Here is a 17,196-nt window from a genome sequence, read left to right as displayed (position 1 = left end):
ATGCGCCCAAGGACTCGCACGCGCGGAGGAAGACCATAGAAGCGGACAATGTTCCGCAGGCGCACATGCGCAGGTACAGCCCCCTGCTGCAGATGCGGACCCAGCTCTGTTAAGTGATTTTCGCACCTGCGAGGGATTATCCACAGCGGTGTTGCAGGTGCGACCAATGGCCCGCAGGTGCGAAGATCGCTGGGCAGAAAAGGGGCAGAATCGAGGGTTGAGGTTCATATTCACAAATTTGATTTTTGAGCTCGGGAGAAGGCGATTGCTTGAGAGATTTTTAGAGGAAGTCATTGGGTAATTATTTCTAACTCCTTTATGGTTATAACCCACTAATCTATCATTAATATTATCATTTAATTTCGGATTTGGGGTGAAAAATTGGGAAAATTTGAGAAAACTTCTTAGTGAAAATTTTGGGATTTTGATCGAGATTTTGGTATCGTATTTGAGTGAATTTGTTATGGTTAGACTCGTGAGTGAATGGGTATTCATATTTGGTAATTTTTACCCGATTCTGAGACGTGGGCCCGGGGAGGCGTTTTGAGCGATTTTTCAATTTCTTGCGTTAGCTTTGATTTCACTAGCTATATTAGTTTCTTGTAGTTATATTTATGCTATGTAATTGATTTTGGTTAGATTTGGGCCACTCGGAGCCGGCTATTCGTGGGAAAGTCATTGTGACGGATTGAATTGAGCTTGGTTCGAGGTAAGTGGCTTGCCTAACCTTGTGTGGGGGAACTCCACTTAGGATTTGGTACTGTTTGATATGTGAGCACCGTGTATGTGAGGTGACGAGTACGTACACGGGCTATTTGTTGTAAAACTCCATTTTTTTCACTAAGTCACAACTTGTTTTCTCCTTAATTGAAACACACTAACATATGTAAATATCCTGTTTAGACTAGAATAGCATGCCTACTTGTTTAACTGCCTATTTAAACTCTGTGCAGCATGTTTAGTGAAATTACCTGCTTTCCGTGACTTGAACTTAGTCTGTAGGATTTCTTGCTATAACTGTTATTTCGGTGGGTTGCGTTGCATATTTACTTTGAGACTACGGAACGGTATTCCGGGAGATCCCCCTGTACTACATATTTAATTTGGGACTACGGAACGATATTCCGGGAGATCCCCCTGTACTGCATATTTACTTTGGGACTACAGAACGGTATTCCGGGAGATCCTCCTGTTTTGCATATTTATTTTGGGACTACGTAACAGTATTCCGGGATATCCCCTTGCACATTTACGTTTGGGACTACGAGGCGTTATCTCGGAAGATCCCCTGTTGTTATCACTGTGTTCTGGGCTGTTGTCTTTCGTTGATTCTATTCCTGTTAGATTTCCGTATTTATTTTACTCCGATATTTCATTCTGTCTTATTTCATTATATTTATACCAGTAGGGCCCTGACCTGATCTCGTCACTACTCGACCGAGGTTAGGCTTGGAACTTACTGGGTACCGTTGTGGTGTACTCACGCCCTTTCCTCCACATATTTTTCGTGTGCAGATCTAGGTTCATCTTACCAGCCTCATCTCTAGTTGCAGTCGCTGCTGCTTATTGGAGACTTCAAGGTACATCTGCCTGCCCCGTAGATCCTCGGAGTCCCCCTCTACCCTCCCTTATGTTCATTTTGCCTTCTTTCTGTAGAAATGATGTATAGAATGATTAAGATTTCTTAGTAGATTGTGACTTACGGTATTCCGGGTTTTGGGAATTATTTTGTACATTTTCGAAGGTGATAATTGTATATTCCACATGGCATTCAGTTGCTTATTAGATATTTGTTTCTATTAATAGTTAATGTTCTTGCTTTAGTTTCATTTCCGCAAAAGAGTTAGGCTTACCTAGTCGTAGAGACTAGGTGCCATCACGATGGTTCACAGAGGGAGAAATTGGGTTGTGACAGATTTGATACGTTTCGGCACAAGATATAGAATTTAAAAAATTTCATAAATTCATAAGTTTAATTCGAGGTGTGATTCGTTGTTTCAGTGTTGTTTGATGTGATTGGAGGCCTCGACTAAATCCATATTATGTTATGGGACTTGTTGGTATATTTGGACGTGGTCTCGAGTGGCTCGGGTGAGTTTAGGAGTGGTTTCAGACCATTTCTAGGCCATTTTTAATTGTTGGTTTTTGGCTATAGCAGTGTACATCGCGAGAACATTTTGTTGCACAGGGCTGACTTTGGAACATTATATCTCGCAATCTATAAGGAATTTGGAGATGATCCAAAAATGAAAGTTGTATCCCTTTGTGTCTAGTTGTTAGAAATGCAAACCGTTTGGCATTTGGAGTTGTGTACAAGATGTTATGGATGATAAACTACAGAATGTTTGGGAAGAGTTTTAAAATCGCAAAGAAGAAATTTCTGCTGCACAGGGCTAACTTTGGGAGTTTATATATCAACATCTATAAGGAATTGGAAGATTAGCAAAACATAAAAGTTGTAGTCCTCGTTGTTTAGTTTTCAGAACGTTAAACCATTCATAATTTGGATATTTGTACCGAAAGTTATGATCGATTTACTTGAGACTGGTACTGCAGTTTTCACTGCAGTTTCTGCTTGGAAATAAGTTGAAATATGCGACCTACCTCGGCAGAAGCTATATTTCGAGGTTTCGGCCATTTTAACATATGTGGAGCTATGGAGCTCGGATTGAAGTGGGTTTTGAGTAGATTTTTACCATATGGATTGGGGTAAGTGTTCTATATCCAAAAGTGATTATACTTCATGATTCCATGGTTATTTTCATCAATTATTAGTGAATCAAATAGAATAAATTGGAGAAATTTGTTAAACTTTTCAAAAACAAAAATTTAAGATTTGGAGGTCGATTCATTATCGAAATTTGATAAAATTGGTATGGTTGAACTCGTATCGGAATGGGTATTCGAATTTTGTCAATTTTTATCGGGTCCCGAGATGCGTGCCCCGGGGCTAACTTTTAGAATAAAAATTAAAAATCGACGTATTATTATCCAGAATTGTTTTGTATGAATTTTAATTATTTTATAAAAAATATTTTGACTAGATTGGAGCCATCCGAAGGTCGTTTCGCGCAAGAAGGCTATTTTGGAATATCGGCTTAACTTCGTTAAGCTAAGTATCTTGTTTAACTTTGTGTAGGGGAAACCACCTCTTAGGATTTGAGATGATTGTGTCATTCGTGTTATGTGAAGGTCGTGTACGCGAGGTGACGAGTGAGTACATGACCTATATGTGGTATTTGACCGGTTTGGACCGTTAGGCTCCTTTTATACAAATAATTGCAAATATTGTTTCATGATTATATCTTTTGTTGTTAGAATTATTTGTACGTGCTTTACTTGAAATTGTTAACACAAGTTCCATCCTTGTTGTCAAGTTCACCCTTATATGCTAATTGTTGATTGTAATCACTCGTTGAATTCATGCTTTACTTGCTACATGCCTTAATTGTCAATTGATGCTCCTAAATTATGCCTTGGCTTATGGATTGTCACTTCCTTGCTATTTGATTTAGTGAGCTATTGTGTGGCCTTTGTCATTAGTTGTGACTTCTTTGTGTAGCATCGTTATCCCTTTTAATTTTGTGGTATACCATAGTTGGTTGTAAATTGATTGCTTAATTGGTGTTGCTTGAGGATCGGGTTGCACGCCGCAATAGATATGATTTATATTGTTGGATCGGGTTGCACGCCGCAACGGAATTTATTTGAAATATTATATTATTGGAACGGGTTGCACGCCGCAACGGAATTTATTTGAAAGATTATATTGTTGGAACGGGTTTCACTCCACAATAGAATTTATTTGGAAGATTATATTGTTGGAATGGGTTGCACGCCACAACGAAATTTATTTGAAAGATTATATTGTGGGATCGGGTTGCTCGCCGGAACGGATTTTATCTTAAGTTTATATTGATAGATCGGATTGCACACCGCAATAAAATTTAATTGAAGGATTATATTGTGGGAACGGGTTTCACACCACAACAAATGAATAAATATGAAATTATTGTGATATTAAGGTTAATTCCGATTGTGATTCTCATGAAGCATTCCATGCTAGGACAGTTATTGTGGTTTCTTAAATCACTTCATTATATTTTGAGCATAATTAATTAACCGTCAATATATTAAAGATGGAATAATATGGACTTCTTGTGTGAGTCATGCATTCTATGTGATGTGTTAAGTTGCTGAAAATTTAGCAGATATAAACGAAATAATTTTCAAGTTGTTCCACTTGTGTGTCTTTCAAAAATAAAACTCATATCTTATTCGAAGATCTTATAATTTAAATAGTGATTATATTTTTAGTCTAATTGATACCTCGACTTCCTCATTATCGTGTAATTTATGTGAAATATTGTTATTACGTTTTACTTTAATAAATGCCATATTTATCGCGTTAGATATTTTATTGAATGTCTTAAATTGTATAAATACAAAATTATATTGGATCTCATTGTCACGACCCAAAATCCACCTAGTTGTGATGGCACCTAACCCAACCGCCAGGTAAGGCAATTAACAACTATTCAATTAAATTAATATTTAACTAACTCTAATATACTCCCCCAAGGACTGGTAGTACAAATCATGAGCTTCTAAGATTAGAATTTACAAAGCTGGAATGAAATAAATACATCATCTGTTCGAAATGTACAAAAACAGATTTTTATAAATATAAGGTTACCTTGAACAAGAGGCACCTACAACCGGAACACAGGTACATCTTCAAATCCATCTCCCGTCAGTCTCCACAACATCAAAACACAATATCTGCACACAAGGTGCAAAAGTGTAGTATGAGTACAACCGACCCCATGTACTCAATAAGTAACAAACCTAACCTAGGATTGAAAGTAGTGACGGGCTGAAACAAAGGTCAGGTCCAACACAAATATTCAACAACAGTCTATAACAATGTAAAGCAAGGAATAAAAGAAGTAACTCAGAGATAATATGCTCAGCTTAATCATGATTTCAGAAAATAGTTCTACTTTTCAAGTATATCACTGAAAACCCAAATCGTTTACCGAAGTTGCCAAAAATATGAGTAAGTTTGAAAATAGTAATTTTCCCAAAAATCCTTTCAACAATAAATAAGATGTTTCATTTTCTTTCCAGATAGCCAGTGTAAAATGCATCACTATGCCCATATGTCAATATGTGTGAGAAGTCATGAATGACGTGATACCGTACAACATGAGGAAAATACATCTCTATGCATGTATGTCATGTGTGCATGTCAATGCAACATATCTCAGGGATGAACTCATGTACTCACACTCTCAGAGTACTCAATCTCACTGTCTCACACTTTTCACTCATCATGCTCAATCACTCAGTACTGTATATGGCCAATTCGGCCCAGGGAAGATCCATCCCAGAATATATACATCAACTGACCATCAGTCACTCAGTACTGAGTAGGGCCAATCCAACTCGTGGGGAAGATCCATCCCCAGGTATAAATGATTCGGACAAGATCCATGTCCAGGGAAGATCCATCCCTCAATATAATTCAATTGCGATCACTGGGGGTGTGTGCAGACTCCGGGGGGGCTCCTTCAGTCCAAGCGCTAAAATCCGCACGGACAACTCGCATGCTATAGTATCAATATATCAAAATCAAGCCCTCGGCCTCACTCAGTCATCAACTTCTCCAGTCTCTCAGGCTTACAATGACTTGAACTAGCTCACAATGATGATATGATGTATCAATAAATAACAATAGAGACTGAGATATGATATGTAATGAATGAATATGACTGAGTATGACATTGCAATGTAAGCAAATAACTCAACAACAGTAATGACCTTAGTGGGTCCCAAAAAAATAAGCATGTAGCCTAGACATGGTTTCTAATACGAATCACAGCTCGATGACTCTAGTACGTAGAGATTTCATGATTACAGATAAGTTCAGGTAACCACACAGTACCACAGAAATAACGGAGTCATAGTTCACACGGTGCATGCCCACATGCCCGTCACCTAGCATGTGCGTTACCTCAACACCAAACACATAACACATATAATCAGGGTTCATACCCTCAGCTCCAAGATTAGAAAAGTTACTTACCTCGAACAAGCCAAATCCAATACCGAGCAAGCTAAACAATGCTCCAGAATTTCTATTCTACGCATATCAACTTCTGAACGCTTCCTATCTCCTCAATTCAAGCCAAACGATCCGTATCTATTCAAACAACGTGCAAATAAATCACAATTTACTCCAATGCTTACAAACTAACAATTTATAAAAATTTCCAACTACGCTCAAACAATCGTCAGTGGGGCCCACGTCTCGGAATCTGATAAAAATCACAAAATCCTATAACCCATTCAATTACGAGTTCAACTATACTAATTTCACTCAAATCCGACTCCGAATCGATGTTCAAATCTTGGAAATTCATTTTTATGAAATTGTAGAAAATTCCTTCAATTTCTCTTGAAAATCAGTAATCTAACGCCGAAAATGAAGATTAATTCATGAAATATAATCACAAGGGAGTCAAGAACACTTACCCCAAGTTGTGTAGAAAAATTGCTCTCCAAAAAGTCGCCCAAACCGAGCTCCAAAATTCGAAAATGGATAAAAATGTTGAACCCTTGAACATAAGGCATTCTGCCCAGCGTTTCCGCATTTGCGGTCGCATTGTCGCATCCACGACCACTGCTTCTGCGGTATAAATATCGCTTATGCGAGAATAGCTTAGCCATCAATGATCGCTTTTGCGATGCCTAGGACCGTATATGAAGTCGTGCTTTTGCGCAACATGCTACGTGTCACGACCCAATTTCACCTATAGGTCATGATGGCGCCCAACACTACAGTTAGGCAAGCCAACTAATAAGTCATACGTACATTGGTTAAACTTTTATTCCAAGAAAATAATAAAATACCAACTTCTACCAATGTGTGCGTGCCAAGACCCGGTGTCACAAGTGCATGAGCATCTAGTAGATTATACAAAACTCCAAATACTGTCTGAAATGAAATAGACAGAATATAAATATAAGAAGAGACACTGGTAGTTGCAGAATGGCTCAGAAAGGCAGCTCACTACTATGCCTCGAAATGACGTGGGTATGTGATGATAGGTCCTCCACTAGAACCTGTCTCAGATCCTGCACAAAAAGTGCAGCAAGTGTAGTATGAGTACATAAACAACGTGTACCCAGTAAGTATCAAGTCTAATCTCGAAGTGGTAGAGACGAGATGGCCGACTTTGACACTCACTATAGGTTAATAATAATAACTGAAATATAACTAGAATATTTAAATCAGCATGATTTACAGAATTTACAATAATTTGTTTAATCAGCAGAGATAATCAAATTCCTTTAAATGTAAAAATTCTCAATATATTAATTAAATTCCTTCAATTCAGAAAAATTCCAATTTATCAATTTAAATCTCATTTACAGGAGCAACAATTAATTCCATAAACAAGCAAGAATAACAATTCATTAAATTCCAAGGATTTTCCAATTTATTAATTAGCTTCTCAAGCTGAAATAAATTATTAAAGTATCATGTAATTATTATTATTAAGCACGATTTCTGCCGAGGACGTACGGGCCGATCCAAAGTGTCGTGTACACTGCCGAGGGACGTGCGGCGCGATCCATAGATGCATCTATCCTGCCGAGGCGTTCGACCCGCTCCATAAGAAAGGAGGACATTTTCTTATGTGCCTCCGGAAGGACAATATGTTTATTATATGATAAATTTGGGAGGAGAACAATTTCTTTTGACAATTAATTGATTTAAATAGAAATCAAGCCTATGAGATTTTCATCTTTTAATATCTTTATCAAACAATTCACAATATATTCATATATATATCAATTAATATTAATTAAGCAAAGAATACAATTTACACAAGTAATACATGCTTTGAGTCCTAAACTACCCGGACTTTAGCATTAATAGTAGCTACGCACGGACTCTCGTCACCTCGTGCGTACGTAGCCCCCATAATTAGCAACAATTATGTAATCTTAATCACCTATGAGGTAATTTCCCCCTCACAAGATTAGACAAGAGACTTACCTCGTTTTGCTCTAATTTAATCCACTATAAGGCCTTTTCCACGATTATCCAACTCTGTCTGGCTCGAATCTAGCCAAAATAATTCGATACAATCACTAAATATTATAGGAATCAATTCTATAAGAAAATACTACATTTTAAAGAAAAGATCCGAAATTAATTAAAATTTCGCCCGCGGGGCCCACATCTCGGAATCAGGCGAAAGTTATGAAATCTGACAATCCATTCAATTACGAATCCAACCATATCAGTTTCACTCAAATCCGACTTCGAATCGATACCGAAATCTCAAAATTTCGTTTCTTTGAGATTTTTAAACTTTTCCAAATCTCAAAACACTAATTAAATTGCGAAAAACAATGATACACTTGTATATGTAGACCAAATCCGAGTTAGAATCACTTACCCCAATGTTTTTCCCTTAAAAATCTGCCAAAAGTCGTCTCTACTTAAGCTCAAGTTCGTCAAAAATGGCAAATTTGACGAATGCCCTCTTTTTATAAAACTGCTCAGCAGCCTTCGGAACTGGTCCTCGAACTGGGCCTTAATCACGGTATCGAACATGTGCCTTCGATCAGGGCATCGAGGTTGTGCCTTCGATCAGGGCATCGAGCTTGGGTCTTGATCCTAGCCCTCGAGCCATACCTTCGATCATGCCCTCGAGCCTTGCCTTCGATCGCGACTTCGATCACAGGCTCGAGCCTGGAGCTCGGTCATGGCCTCGATCAGGGTATCGAGGTTGGGACTTCGATCATAGCCTCAATCATGTCATTGAGCTTGAGCCTTCGATCGTGACCCTCGATCTTGGGTCTCGATCCTGGCCCTCGAGCTGGACCTTTGATCATGGCTTCGATACTCTAGCTCGAGCCTGTACCTCATCAACCCTGGGCTCGATATCTGGCTCGGTATCTGGGCTCGATCACAGCCCAGAATGTCCAACAGAAGAGGAAAATTTGCAACAGTTTTTTAACTCAAATATTTGATCCGTTAACCATCCGAAACTCACCCGAGGCCCTCGGGACCTCAACCAAATATACCAACAAGTCCTAAAACATCATACGAACTTAGTCGAACCTCTAAATCACATCAAACAACGCTAAAACCATGAATCATACCCCAATTCAAGCTTAATGAAACTAAGAGTTTTCAACTTATACATTCAATGTTGGAACCTATCAAATCAACTCCGATTGACCTCAAATTTTACACACAAGTCATAAATTACATAATGGAGCTATAAAATTTTCGGAACTAGATTCCGACTCCGGTATCAAAAAGTCAACTCATCGGTCAAACTTCCAAACTTTAAATTCCTATTTTAGCCATTTCAAGCCTAAATTCACTACGGACTTCCATATAAAATTCCGATCACGCTCCTAAGTCCAAAATCACCATAAGAAGCTGTTGGAATCATCAAAATTCTATTCCGGGGTTGTTTTTTAAAAATGTTGACCGAAGTCAAACTTAGCACTTTAAGGCCAACTTAAGGAATCAAATGTTCCGGTTTCACCTCAAACACTTCCAAATCCCGAACCAACCATCCCCGCAAGTCATAAATCATTACAAGAACCTACGGAAAGTTTTATTTTAGAGAACAGGGTTCTAAAAGTTAAAATGACCAGTTAGGTCGTTACATTCTCCACCTCCTATACAAACGTTCGTCCTCGAACGGGTTTAGAATTATACCTGAAGTGCTGAATAGGTATGGATATCTGTACCGCATGTTTTCCTCGGCCTCCAAAGTCGCTTCCTCGACTGGTTGGCCCCTCCAATGGACTTTTACTGTAGAAATCCTCTTGGACCTCAACTGGCGAACCTGTTTATCAACAATGACAATTGGTTCCTCTTCATAACCCAGGCTATTATCTAGCTGAATTGTGCTGTAGTCTAACACATATGATAGGTCGGCATGATACTTCCGGAGCATAGATACGTGAAAAACCGGATGAACTCCCGATAGGCTGGGAGACAATGCAAGCTCATAAGCAACCTCCCCAACTCATTTCAACACCTCAAATGGGCCTATAAACCTTGGGCTCAACTTGACCTTCTTCCCGAATCTCAAAATTCCCTTCATCGGTGAAACCTTCAAGAGAACTTTTTCACCTACCATAAATGATATATCACGCGCTTTCTGATCCGCGTAACTCTTTTGTCTGGACTGTGCTGTACGAAGTCGCTCCTGAATCAACTTTACCTTTTCCAAGGCATCCCTTACCAAATCAGTACCATATAACTTAGCCTCACCTGGCTCAAACCATCCGATAGGTGAACGACATCGCCAACCATATAAAGCCTCAAATGGAGCCATATCGATGCTGGATTGGTACCTGTTATTATAAGAAAGCTCGGCCAAAGGCAGGAAACGATCCCACTGACCTCCAAAGTCAATCACACATGCCCTGAGCATATCCTCCAAAATCTGAATTGTCCTCTCTGACTATCCATCGGTCTGCGGATGAAAGGCTGTGCTGAGCTCTACACGGGTCCCCAACTCACTCTGTACTGCTCTCCAAAAATATGAAGTAAACTGAGAACCTCTATCTGATATGATGGAAATTGGCACACCGTGCAACCGAACTATCTCCTGAATATAAATCTGGGCCAACCTCTCTGACGTATACGTAGTCACAATAGGAATAAAATGTGCCGACTTAGTCAACCTGTCAACAATCACCCAAACTGCATCAAACTTCCTCAAGGTCTGCGGCAACCCAACTACAAAATCCATAGTAACTCGTTCCCATTGCCACTTTGGTATGGTCATCTGCTGAAGTAGGCCACCTGGCCTCTGGTGCTCATATATAACTTGCTGGCAATTTAGACACCGAGCTACATACTCAACTATGTCCTTTTTCATTCGTCGCCACCAATAATGCTGCCTCAAGTCACGATACATCTTCGTAGCACCTGGATGAATAGAATATCGAGAACTATGTTCCTCCTCCAGGATCTTTTTCCTCAGTTCATCCACATTAGGAACACACAGACGATCCTGGAGTCGTAGAACACCATCTGCACCAATAGTGACTTCCTTGGCAACACCTTGTAGTACCGTTTCACGAAGAACCACCAGGTGTGGGTCATCATACTGGCGAGCCTTGATCTGTTCAAATAGTGAAGACCGGACCACAACACATGCAAGAACTCGGCTGGGCTCTGAAATATCTAGCCTCACAAGTCTGTTAGCCAAGGACTGAATATCTAAGGCTAATGGCCTTTCCTCTGCTGAAATGAAAGCCAAACTACCCATACTCTCCGCCTTTCTGCTCATGGCATCTGCAACCACATTTTCTTTGCCCGGATAATACAAGATAGTAATATCATAATCTTTTAGTAACTCCAGCCATCTGCGCTGTCTCAAATTTAGGTCCCTATGCTTGAACAAATGCTGCAAACTGCGATGATCAGTGTAAACTTCACAAGACACCCCATAAAGATAATGCCTCCAAATCTTAATAGCGTGAACAATCGCAGCTAACTCCAAATCATGTACCGGATAATTCTTTTTGTGGGGCTTCAGCTGACGTGAAGCATATGCAATAACTTGCCCTTCCTGCATCAATACACAACCCAAGCCAACGCGCGAAGCGTCGTAATACACTGTATACATCCCCGAACCGGAAGGCAACACTAACATTGGTGTTGTAGTCAATGATGTCTTGAGCTTCTGAAAGCTCACTTCAAAATCATCGGACCATCGGAATGGGGCACCCTTCTGGGTTAATTTGGTCAAAGGTGCTGCAATAGATGAAAAACCTTCCACGAATCGACGATAATAACCTGCCAAACCCAGCAAACTCCTGATCTCAGTCGCCGAAGTGGGACGATACCAATTCTGAACTGCCTCAATCTTTTTGGGATCAACTTTAATACTTTCGCCCGATACAATATGTCCCAAAAATGCTACAGACTCAAGCCAGAACTCACATTTAGAGAACTTAGCATATAGATTTTGTTCCCGCAATGTCTGAAGCACTAATCTCATATGCTGCTCATGTTCCTCCTTACTGCGTGAATAGATTAATATGTCATCAATGACAAACAAATCAATATATGGCATGAATACCCTGTTCATCAGATCCATAAACGTTGCCGGGGCATTAGTTAAACCAAAAAACATTACCAGAAACTCATAATGACCATATCTAGTACGGAAAGCAGTCTTCGAAACATCCGAATCCCGAATCTTCAACTGATAGTACCCCGACCTCAAGTCGATCTTAGAGAATACCCTAGCACCCTACAACTTGTCAAATAGATCATCAATACGCGGCAACGGGTACTTGTTCTTAATAGTGACTTTGTTCAATTGGCGATAATCAATACACATCCGCATTGTTCCATCCTTCTTTTTCACAAATAATACTGGTGCACCCCAAGGAGATACACTCGGTCTGACGAACCCTTTGGCTAGTAATTCTTCAAGCTGTTCTTTCAATTCTTTCGGAGCCATGCGATATGGTGGGATAGATATAGGCTGGGTATCTGAAGCCAAATCAATACATAAATCAATATCACGATCAAGTGGCATACCTGGAAGATCTGACAGGAATACATCGGGTAAATCCCGAACTATAGGCACTGAATCAATAGCTAGAGTCTCTACAGTAGTATCCCGAACATAGGCTAGATAAGCCAAACAACCCTTCTCAACCATGTGTTGAGCCTTTATAAAAGAAATAACTCGATTAAATGAACTAACAGGCGAACCCTTCCACTCCAGCTTAGGCAATGCTGGAATAGCCAAGGTAACAGTCTTGGCATGACAATCTAGAATAGCATGATATGGAGATAACCAGTCCATACCCAGAATAATTTCAAAATCGGTCATCTCAAGCAATAGGAGATCTGCTCTAGTTTCATAACCACAGAATGTAATAATACAGGACCGATAGATCCGGTTCATGACAACAGAATCTCCTACAGGAGTGGACACATATACAGGAGTACTCAAGGACTCATGAGAAACACCCAGGAATAGAGCAAATAGAGATGACACATATGAATACGTAGATCCTGGATCAAATAATACTGAGGCATCTTTGCCACAAACAGAAATAATACCTATAATCACAGCATCTGAAGCCTCTGCATCTGGTCTAGCCGGAAAAGCATAGAACCGAGCTGGAGCGCCAATTGTCTGGCCTCCGCCTGGCTGACCTCCACCTCTAGGACGACCACTACCCACATGTCCTCCACCTCTGGGTGGTCGAACTACTGGTGGAGCAACTGGTCCGGTAACCATAGGCTGCTGACCCTGCTGTACTGGTCTACCTCAAAGATTGGGGCAAAACCTCCGCATGTGACTGGGATCCCCGCACTCGTAACAACTCTTCGGTATGATGGGCTGCTGACTAAGTGTCTGGCCCTGGGGACCTGAATACCCACTGGGAGGACCCTGAATAGCTGGTGGGCAGTAAGAACTCTCTGGGATAGCACTGAGATAAGGTCGCACTGGAGCACCTCGAGGAGGTGGTGGTGATGGATATGGGGGTCTGCTGGACTGTCCCCTCACGAACTGACCTCTGCCCCCGGACGGAACACCTCTGAACTCTCCAGAGTACCTGAATCGCTTATCTCTCATAATCTGCTCTCGGTTCTGCTAACGTACACCCTCAATCCTCCAGGCTATCTCCACAACTCGCTCATAAGAAGTACCCATCTCAACCTCTCGAGCCATAGTGGCCTGAATGCCAGTATGTAAACCGGCTACAAACCTTCGCACTCTCTCCACCTCAGTAGGGAGTATCATTAGTGCATGGCGAGATAATTCAGAAAACCTCGCCTCATAATCGATCACTGATATCTGACCCTGCTGGAGCTGCTCAAACTGAAACCGCAACTCTTCCCTCTGGGAGGGTGGAATATACTTGTCCAAGAAGATACGGGTGAACCTGTCCCAAGTCATGGGAGGAGAATCTGCTGGTCTGCCAAGAGCATAAGACTGCCACCATCTACGGGCTCTACCCTCTAGCTGAAAAGTAGCGAAATCAACCCCATGGGATTCCAATATCCTCATGTTGTACAGTCTATCCTTGCAACGATCAATGAAATCCTGTGGATCCTCATGTCGCTCACCCCCGAAGACAGGAGGATGTAGTCTAGTCCATTTGTCCAATAGTTTCTGAGGATCGGCGGCTACAGCTGGCCTGGGCTCAGGTGTAGCTGCTGCCACTGGCTGGACTCCACCCACGGGTAGTGCACCTTAGGTCTGATATACAGCAGTTGCTTGCCCATGAGCCTGCGCGGTAGGGGTCTGTGCTCCCCCGCCCTCCTGAGTTGTGGCTGGGTCTGCCCAAAATAAACTGGCCTGTGTCATATTATCCATGAATTGCAGCATACGACCCATGACATCCTAAAATCCCGGTGCAGATGAGAAGTCCACCGGAGCTGGCTCTGCCACATGCACCTCACCCTGCTCCTCAATAATGGGATTTTCTGCTGGATTCACTGGCAGCATAACCGGAATAGTCCTGGGACATCCTCGCCCTCTACCATGGGCTGGAGCCCTCCCTCGGCCTCTACCTCGGCCTCTAGCAACTGGGGGAGTAGCTCTTCCCTGGTCTGGAATCTCATTGGAGCGTGTTCTCACCATCTGTGAGAAAATAAGAGAAGGATATTTAGTACTACATCAATTGCACGATAGAATATGAAGAAAGGTAGTTTCCTAATACCATATAGTCTCTCGAAGATAAGTACAGACGTCTCCGTACGGATCCGCAAGACTCTATTAGGTCTGCTCATAACTTGTGAGACCTACGTGAACCTAGTGCTCTGATACCATGTTGTCATGACCCAATTTCACCTATAGGTCATGATGGCGCCCAACACTACAGTTAGGCAAGCCAACTAATAAGTCATACGTACATTGGTTAAACTTTTATTCCAGGAAAATAATAAAATACCAGCTTCTACCAATGTGTGCGTGCCAAGACCCGGTGTCACAAGTGCATGAGCATCTAGTAGATTATACAAAACTCCAAATACTGTCTGAAATGAAATAGACAGAATATAAATATAAGAAGAGACACTGGTAGCTGCAGAACGGCTCAGAAAGGCAGCTCACCACTATGCCTCGGGATGACGTGGGTATGTGATGATAGGTCCTCCACAAGCACCTGTCTCAGATCCTGCACAAAAAGTACAGCAAGTGTAGTATGAGTACGTAAACAACATGTACCCAGTAAGTATCAAGCCTAATCTCGAAGTGGTAGAGACGAGATGGCCGACTTTGACACTCACTATGGGTCAATAATAATAACTGAAATATAACTAAAATATTTAAATCAGCATGATTTACAGAATTTACAATAATTTGTTTAATCAGTAGAGATAATCAAATTCCTTTAAATGTAACAATTCTCAATATATTAATTAAATTCCTTCAATTCAGAAAAATTTAAATTGATATCTCATTTACAGGAGTAACAATTAATTCCATAAACAAGCAAGAATAATAATTCATTAAATTCCAAGGATTTTTCAATTTATTAATTAGCTTCTCAAGCTGAAATAAATTATTAAAGTATCATGTAATTATTATTATTAAGTATGATTTCTGCCGAGGACGTATGGCCCGATCCAGAGTGTCGTGTACACTGTCGAGGGATGTGCGGCGCGATCCATAGATGCGTCTATCCTGCCGAGGTGTTCGGCCCGCTCCACAAGAAAGGAGGACATTTTCTTATGTGCCTCCGGAAGGACAGTATGTTTATTATATGATAAATTTGGGAGGAGAACAATTTCTTTTGACAATTAATTGATTTAAATAGAAATCAAGCCTATGAGATTTTCATCCTTTAATATCTTTATCAAACAATTCACAATATATTCATATAAATATCAATTAATATTAATTAATTAAAGAATACAATTTACATAAGTAATACATGCTTTGAGTCCTAAACTACCCGGACTTTAGCATTAATAGTAGCTACGCACGGACTCTCATCACCTCGTGCGTACGTAGCTCCCCACAATTAGCAACAATTATTTAATCTTAATCACCTATGAGATAATTTCTCCCTCACAAGATTAGACAAGAGACTTACCTCGTCTTGCTCCAATTTAATCCACTATAAGGCCTTTTCCACGATTATCCAACTCCGTCTGGCTCGAATCTAGCCAAAATAATTCGATACAATCACTAAATATTATAGGAATCAATTCTATAAGAAAATACTATATTTTAAAGAAAAGATCCGAAATTAATTAAAAATTTGCCCGTGGGGTCCACATCTCAGAATCCGGCGAAAGTTATGAAATCCAACAATCCAATCAATTACGAATCCAACCATACCAGTTTCACTCAAATCCGACTCCGAATCGATACCGAAATCTCAAAATTTCGTTTCTATGAGATTTCTAAACTTTTCCAAATCTCAAATCTCAAATCTCAAAACACTAATTAAATTGTGAAAAACAATGATACACTTGTATATGTAGACCAAATCCGAGTTAGAATCACTTACCCCAATGTTTTTCCCTTGAAAATCTGCCAAAAGTCATCTCTACTCAAGCTCAAGTTCGTCAAAAATGGCAAATGGGACGAATGCCCTCTTTTTATAAAACTGCTCAGCAGCCTTCGGAACTAGGCCTCGATCGCGGTATATGTGCCTTCGATCAGGGCATCGAGCTTGGGTCTCGATCCTAGCCCTCGAGCCATACCTTCGATCATGCCCTCGAGCCTTGCCTTCGATCGCGACTTCGATCACAGGCTCGAGCCTGGACCTCGGTCATGGCCTCGATCAGGGTATCGAGGTTGGGACTTCGATCATAGCCTCAATCATGTCATCGAGCTTGAGCCTTCGATGGTGACCCTCGATCTTGGGTCTCGATCCTGGCCCTCGAGCTGGACCTTCCATCATGGTTCTCGAGTTGGACCTTCGATCATGGCTTCGATACTCTAGCTCGAGCCTGTACCTCATCAACCCTGGGCTCGATATCTGGCTCGGTATCTGGGCTCGATCACAGCCCAGAATGTCCAACAGAAGAGGAAAATTTGCAACAGTTTTTTAACTCAAATATTTGATCCGTTAACCATCCGAAACTCACCCGAGGCCCTCGGGACCTCAACCAAATATACCAACAAGTCCTAAAATATCATACGAACTTAGTCGAACCTC

This window comes from Nicotiana tomentosiformis, chromosome 7, assembly GCF_000390325.3.
Source record: "Nicotiana tomentosiformis chromosome 7, ASM39032v3, whole genome shotgun sequence".
In the NCBI taxonomy this organism is placed as follows: Eukaryota; Viridiplantae; Streptophyta; class Magnoliopsida; order Solanales; family Solanaceae; genus Nicotiana; species Nicotiana tomentosiformis.
This window is presented reverse-complemented; position numbering follows the sequence as displayed.